Here is a 6,868-nt window from a genome sequence, read left to right as displayed (position 1 = left end):
TCAAGCTCCACCTTCTCCGGCCACCGATTGAGCAGACGTGGCTCGCACGGCTGCCGAAACGCTCCGGCTTATTGGCTCGCCTGCTGGGTAGGACCCGCCCCGATCGCTGGGCTCGGAAGAGGGAGGGCTTGGGCGAAAGCGCAGGCGGCGACTCCCGCCGCCGCTCCTGTTGCAGGGGGAGGGCGGTTGGAGATGATGATGATGACGAGCGGGGGGTGCCGAGGAGACCTCGCCGCTCTCGATGGCTTAGGAGGAAAGTGAACCCGGGGCGAACTCCATGAGTGCGTAAGTCAGGGGCGAACCAGGGGGATTTGCAGCGCGTTGGAGCCCGTCCCGGGGAAAGGGGCGACGCCTCGCGGGGAGGGCGAGGGCGCCCGGGGTACCCGCAGCTCCTCCAGGCCTTTCCAGGGGAGGTTGACCAGCCTTGGGGTGGTTTTACTTCCTTCCTGAAGAGAGGCGGACGGAAGGCAACTCAAGGAGTAGCGCTTAGCAGGGATGTCGCTTCTGTGGCTGTTTGTACCGCGTATGCCGCTTTGGGGCCTGGATGGGTCTGGGCTCCTTCCCTCCCCACGCCTAGCCGCCTTCCTTAAAGTGCTCTGAGCCTCCTGCTCCTTCAGCCGGGTGTCGCTTTCCAAAGTTTTCGAGTGATGTGGGAAAGTTTAGAGGGGTGCCTGTATCGGCAGGTCCCTTTACCGAAGGCAGCACCTGGAATCTGGCTTGTGCGTTGGCCGAAGCCAGTTCAGGGCGCAATCCTCTGCATGATCAGATAGAGAGGAAAGTCATATAGGTTGGGGTTATAGGATTTCCCCCCCCCCCCCCGTCGAAACGTGCATAGGATTGTGCCCAGAGTGGAGAAGATACACTCGAAGTATTTTTAAGGGAGCATTTCTGGCCAGAGGTAATTTTTACATCCAGCAACCTAGAGTTAGGAGAGGTGAGTCATAAGAAATTTTTCTGGGAGGCTTAGGAACGAGCAACAGTGAAATCCTCTGTGTTTACTTGGAAATAAATCCCACAGGGTTTCAATAGAGCTTACACTTAAGTAAGGGTGCAGCGAATTGCAGACCAAGTTCTGCACCAGGATTTTCTTGCACTGCCGTTTTTTCAGCCTGGACCCTTTCCTGTGTCTTCACAGGTGGGGGCTTCATCTATTTCCTCTCTTTGGCGAAAAGGGGAAGTATATGTTGGTTCTTGTCTGTATCCGTATAACTTTAGTTCTGGGGTTGAAAATGAAGATATTTATGGTAACTTGCATATAGAGTAGATAAAAGCATGTATGTCTTTAAGATATTTATGGTGACATAGTACATTGTTTTCTTGTTCCAGAGGTGCAAAGGCTGTGACTTGTTAAACCAATTCTAAAATTATCCCCAGCTTGGTTAATGTAAAGGCTGCTTAGTTTCACTTTGTGATCTGTTGATAAAAAGAGCCAGAGAATTTCTCTCCCAGGATGGATGTCAGAGTGACAACTGGCTTTTATATTTTCAAAATGGGAGATGCAGCCCTTTGGGCTTTCTGTTTCCCAGCAATCTTAGGGGCAGCTGCAGGTCCAACCTGTAACCATCACATGACCTGTAGAGCCTCATTAGAAACGTCCCTCCACTTCTTCTTGGGACTCTGAGCTTGCAGGCATTGTGACTTCACCATGGGCATGTTTCTTTCACCCCTATTCCATTCCGTCCCCAAACTGTTGGATTTTTTTTTGTAACATCTTACCTGATGGAGAAGAGATCTAGAGATTTTGAAAGCGTGCACACCTTTTGTGATTGGGCAGGGGTGGGGTTGGCCTAATAAAGATATTACACTAATATGGATTTGGGAACAAAACTACAAAAACAAAACAACAATGCAACAACATAGTTGTTTACTGAAAAGCATTTACTCATGCATGGATATATTATTTATTTATTTGTTGCATTTATATCCCACCTTTTTTCCTTCAAGGAACCCAAGGCGGTGTACATAATCCTCCTCTTCCTCCTCTCTGTTTTCTCCTCACAACAACAACCCTGTGAGGTAGGTTGGGCTGAGAGTCTGTGACTGGCCCAAAGTCACCCAGTGGGTTTCCATGGCCATGTGGGGACTAGAACCCGGATCTCCCGACTCCCAGTCCAACACTTTAGCCACTACACCACACTGGCTCTAGCCACTACACCACACACTTCGTCAACTGACTTCCTTGGAAAGAGATTATAGGAGCTGTGCTTTTGAAGTTATATAAAGGCAGCAAACAGACTGGCATCTTAAAACCAATTTACTTCTATAGTGGGCTTATCCTGTTTATGTCAAAGGCTTTGGAATGTACATACCTTGTGCTGCTGTATACCATGCTTCTCATGATTCTTCTATCCTTCTTCCAGGAAGTTCAAGACAGTGTACAAGGTACTTCCTAACCCCTACCCCCACCCCCGTGACTTCCATATTTATCCTTGCAACAGCCCTGTGAGGCTAGTTAGGCTGGGAGAGTATGATTGGTCTGGTGAACTTCATGCCTAAGTGGGGATTTGAACCTGGGTTTCCCCCCACTCCTTATCTGACTTACCAACTGTTACCACTGGCCCTCATATTATGAAGGGTTACTTGAATTCAGATTTGGATGACGTTGTAAGCAAGCTTTTAGAACAGCTGTCCCCCAGACTGCTGCCCTCCAGATGTATTGGACTACAATTCCTATCTTCCCTGACCATTGGCTATGATGGCTGGGGCTGATGGGAGTTGTGGCCCCAAAGATGTGGAAGGCACCAGGTTGGGGAAATCTGGTTTAAAAAAGCATATCTCTGAATGCCAAGTTTTCAGGAGGGCTGTTGTCTTCCGTGACTTGCTGTGGGCTTCCAGGAAACGTCTGGCTGGCCCCTGTTGGAAGGGGGATGCTAGACTTGATGGCATTTTGGGCTGATCCTGCAGGGATCTTTTATCATAAGAACTGCCCTGCTGGATCAGACCAAGAGTCCATCTAGTCCAGCACGCTGTTCACACAGTGGCCAACCGGCTGTTGACCAGGGACCAACAAAGCAGGACATTGTGCAACAGCACCCTCTCACCCATGTTTCCCAGCAACTGGTGCACACAGGCTTACTGCCTCAAATACTGGAAGTAGCACATAACCATCAGGGCTAGTAGACATTGATAGCCTTCTCCTCCAGGAATTTATCCAGTCCTCTTTTAAAGCCATCCAAATTGGTGGCCATTACCACATCTTGCATTATGTATTTGTACTGGACAAAGTCTTCTCTGTACTAGAAATTTCTTGGTTCACATTTCTCCAGTCAGGTGACTGTCATTGTTGTTTTATTCTCTCATTTCTGTACTCCCCAATAGGCGACATTTTTCTGGGTGTCTCACAAAATTCTCTGGGCAGTTCACAATGTTCTGTCCTGCTTCTATGGCATGACTTGTGCAATGCTAAGCAGGCAAGGGGACTTCCTTACATTCTAGATACCAGGGATTGGGAAACTGTAGGATTCTAGATTTTGTTGGACTCCAGCTCCCAGCACCCCTGACAATTGGCTATGCTGGCTAGGGAGTTGAGAGTCCAACAACATCTGGAGGGCCACAAGTTCCCCATCTGGACAAGCATCTGTCAGGTATGCTTTAGGGTGGATTCCTGCATTGAGCGGGGGGTTTGGACTCGATGGCCTTATAGGCCCCTTCCAACTCTACTATTCTATGATTCTATGACCCCTGGTATCTCTGGATAGACAACTTATTATCCTAGTGTGGATCCTTGTATAGCCGAAATGGTTCTACACACACACACACACACACACACACACACACGGGAGAGATTGGCAGGCTTCTCTTGGGCTGGTTGAAGTTCACCTTCTTTGGCTATCACATTCAAACATAATGGAGAAGTTATTCATTATCTCATAAACTACAGTCAACTTGGAGCCTTGGAAGATCTTAAAGTTCAGGTAGGTACATATAGTAGATGGTGAACTGTTCTTAGGACAGTTCACCGACTACTGTATGTACCTACCTGAATCTTAAGAGACTCCACATCACTATGCAAAATGAAGTGAGGCAGGGAAGCGCAAAGGAGAGGACCTTTTTGATCATGGCACTCCAGTTTGGAAACATCTTCCCAGAGATGTTCCCTTGGAACGAACTTTATGGTCTCTGCAGTGCAAGTGAAGACCTCTTTATTCACTCAGATCTTTTACATTTATGTCTGCCTTACAGTGTAGGCCTCTCTCAGCTTATAATCTGTATGTGTGTTTTAGTTTTAATAGTTTATAACTTTATTTTAATGTTGTATTCTGTGAACTACTCAGCAAGCTTGTGTTATGGGACATAAATATAGTAAATAAATAAAAGCCAGAAGCTACAGTACCATGTCAGAGGATGGTCTTGTTAAATCACCAACTTCTAAATTAATTTATTTTATTTTATTTTATTTTTTTATTTTATTTATTACATTTTTATACCGCCCAATAGCCGAAGCTCTCTGGGCGGTTCACAAAAATTAAAACCACAAAAAACATCCAACAGGTTAAAAACACAATTACGAAATACAGTATAAAAAGCGCAACCAGAATAAAACCACACAGCAAAGTTGATTATAAGATTAAAATACAGAGTTAAAACAGTAAAATTTAAATTTAAGTTAAAATTAAGTGTTAAAATACTGAGTGAATAAAAAGGTCTTCAGCTGGCGACGAAAGCAGTACAGTGTAGGCGCCAGGCGGACCTCTCTGGGGAGTTCGTTCCACAACCGGGGTGCCACAGCGGAGAAAGCCCTCCTCCTAGTAGCCACCTGCCTCACTTCCTTTGGCAGGGGCTCACGGAGAAGGGCCCCTGTAGATGATCTTAAGGACCTAATTAAGACCTTAAGGACTTAAATTAACTCAAAATATGTGATTGGATATGTAAGAATATCCAGTAGGTATATTTTTCATAAGTGGCAAATAGTAGGCTACTGCGTCTAAGCCTCTTCTGACTTGGTTGTAGGACGTCTGAGATTTGTATTAAATGTGTTCATGCAGTAATGGTAAAAGAATGGAATGATGAAGTATCTAATTGTGTTAGTCATTGGGAGAATGTTTTGGTTACTAAAGGCAAAAACAGATAATTCTTTAGTCAGTCTGATAACAACGGCAGAAGTTGACTAATCCATGCATAAGTGACCGTGAAATATACCTGAAAATACCTTTGGTGGTTGTCTTGCATTGCTAGCCCTATTTAGAAAAGGGATGGTACCAATTACATCAGAATGGTCCATTGTAAACAAATGTGACCTGTTGAACGTGCCTTGCAGAACTTTTCTTCAAGGAGAATAAAATTGTAAAGAATGACTACATAGCTACAGCTGATACATGTGTTCAGGAAAATCTTGACTCTTCCTGGGGCTGTGACATTTTAGGAGGTGGATTAGGGCTGCATGATTAAATGATCTCCCATATCGCAAACCGTACACGTAGCCAGCTCATGTAGGAAGGACAGAGGGATTGGCTGATAATTCCTTATATGTGGAAGAAGTCATGTTTACGTAGAGGGGCGTTCATCATGCGATCTCCCAACATATATACTGCATTTTGAAGTTCTGCAACTTACTGGGGGTCGTGCTATGGGACTTCTTTTGAATATTTTGCTTGAGACGAGGGCATGATGGGTGAACTTGGGCCAATTTATTTATTTATTTATTTATTACATTTTTATACCGCCCAATAGCCGAAGCGCTCTGGGCGGTTCACAAAAATTAAAACCATCATAAAACAACCAACAGGTTAGAAGCACAAATACAAAATACGGTATTTTGTATTTGCCACCTTTCAGTCTAATCTACAGAGGCAGCTTGTAAATAAAAAAAGGAAATGTCCCCATACATATCCTTGAGTTGCTTGGCGAAGATAAGGAATGCAAATGTGAGAGATAAAATAACAGAGAGGCCAAGGGGAGATAGCGGAAGAGTAAGGCCAGGGCTGGATTGAGGTGTAGAGTTATACCTCCCTAGGTCTGCTTGTTCAAACAAGTTGACAAGTTTCACTGTTCTCTAACCAATCCCACCCCTCATCCCTGTTGCATATCTATTGGTATTTGACACATCTTCAAACCAGGGTGGATTTGTTTTAAATCAATTTATCCTGGTTTTATCCTGGTTGTGCTTTTTATATGTATTTTGTATTTGGGTTTTTAGATTGTTGGATGTTTTATTATGTTCTTAATGGTTTTAATTTTTGTGAACCGCCCAGAGAGCTTCGGCTATTGGGCAGTATAAAAATGTAATAAATAAATCAATAATAAATAATAAATCATGATTTAAAACACAATTTAAATCACTACTCAGAAAGTCACATGATTTAATCATGTGACTCCCCCCCCCCAAAAGTGCACTCTATTCATTGAATTTTTTGAAACTTAGCACTTAAGAGGTAAGGGGTTGATTCTGTTTACATAAACTTGCAAAGGAACAATGGGATTGTGATCTCTGCAGACACAAATTCAGTTTTGAGAACTGTAAAACCAAGCATCTGTGATAATATCTTCTAGATAGAAAAAAATGCCCAATAATCTTACAGAAACCTCTGGAAGAGTATGACATTGTGAATGGATTAATGGAATTCATTTACCAAAAAAATTAAACATTGCATGAATATACAGCCTCATGCTACCTAATTAAAAGCTAATCCTTATTTCATGATGAATAACCTTTAGACTATAATGTATCTTAAGTAGAAAACTATTTTTAGATAGATTTTTCCTCAAAAAGCATTTTATTAAAAAAAACTGATTTAAATAAAAAAAAAATCCGTTTTGTGTGTGTGTGTTTTTAAAAAGTCATTGATTTTTATTCACCCTTTACTCCAAAACTGGTTGCTGTTGGTTTTCTCTGTGGCTGTAGGATTTGTCACTGAAATGCGCAGAAAAT

General features: G+C 43.4%; 1 protein-coding gene across 3 annotated transcripts in view; it reads left to right on the top strand.

The window, feature by feature from the left end:
- Nucleotides 1-72: 72 nt before the first annotated feature.
- ANKRD27 (ankyrin repeat domain 27) overlaps nt 73-6,868 on the top strand; it is a 67,110-nt gene continuing 60,314 nt past the window's right edge. The window contains exon 1 of one of the 3 annotated variants that reach the window (XM_063141403.1): nt 73-87. The gene's annotated coding sequence lies outside the window, so the exon portion shown is untranslated. Of the gene's footprint in view, nt 88-182; nt 286-924; nt 935-6,868 lie in introns of those variants that run through there. The other 2 variants (XM_063141401.1, XM_063141402.1) reach the window with 2 other exon arrangements.

The sequence above is a fragment of the Elgaria multicarinata genome, chromosome 14 (genome assembly GCF_023053635.1).
Source record: "Elgaria multicarinata webbii isolate HBS135686 ecotype San Diego chromosome 14, rElgMul1.1.pri, whole genome shotgun sequence".
NCBI classification, from domain to species: domain Eukaryota; kingdom Metazoa; phylum Chordata; class Lepidosauria; order Squamata; family Anguidae; genus Elgaria; species Elgaria multicarinata.
Note: the sequence above shows the minus strand (reverse complement) of the source record. Positions and strands in the feature narration are given on the sequence as shown.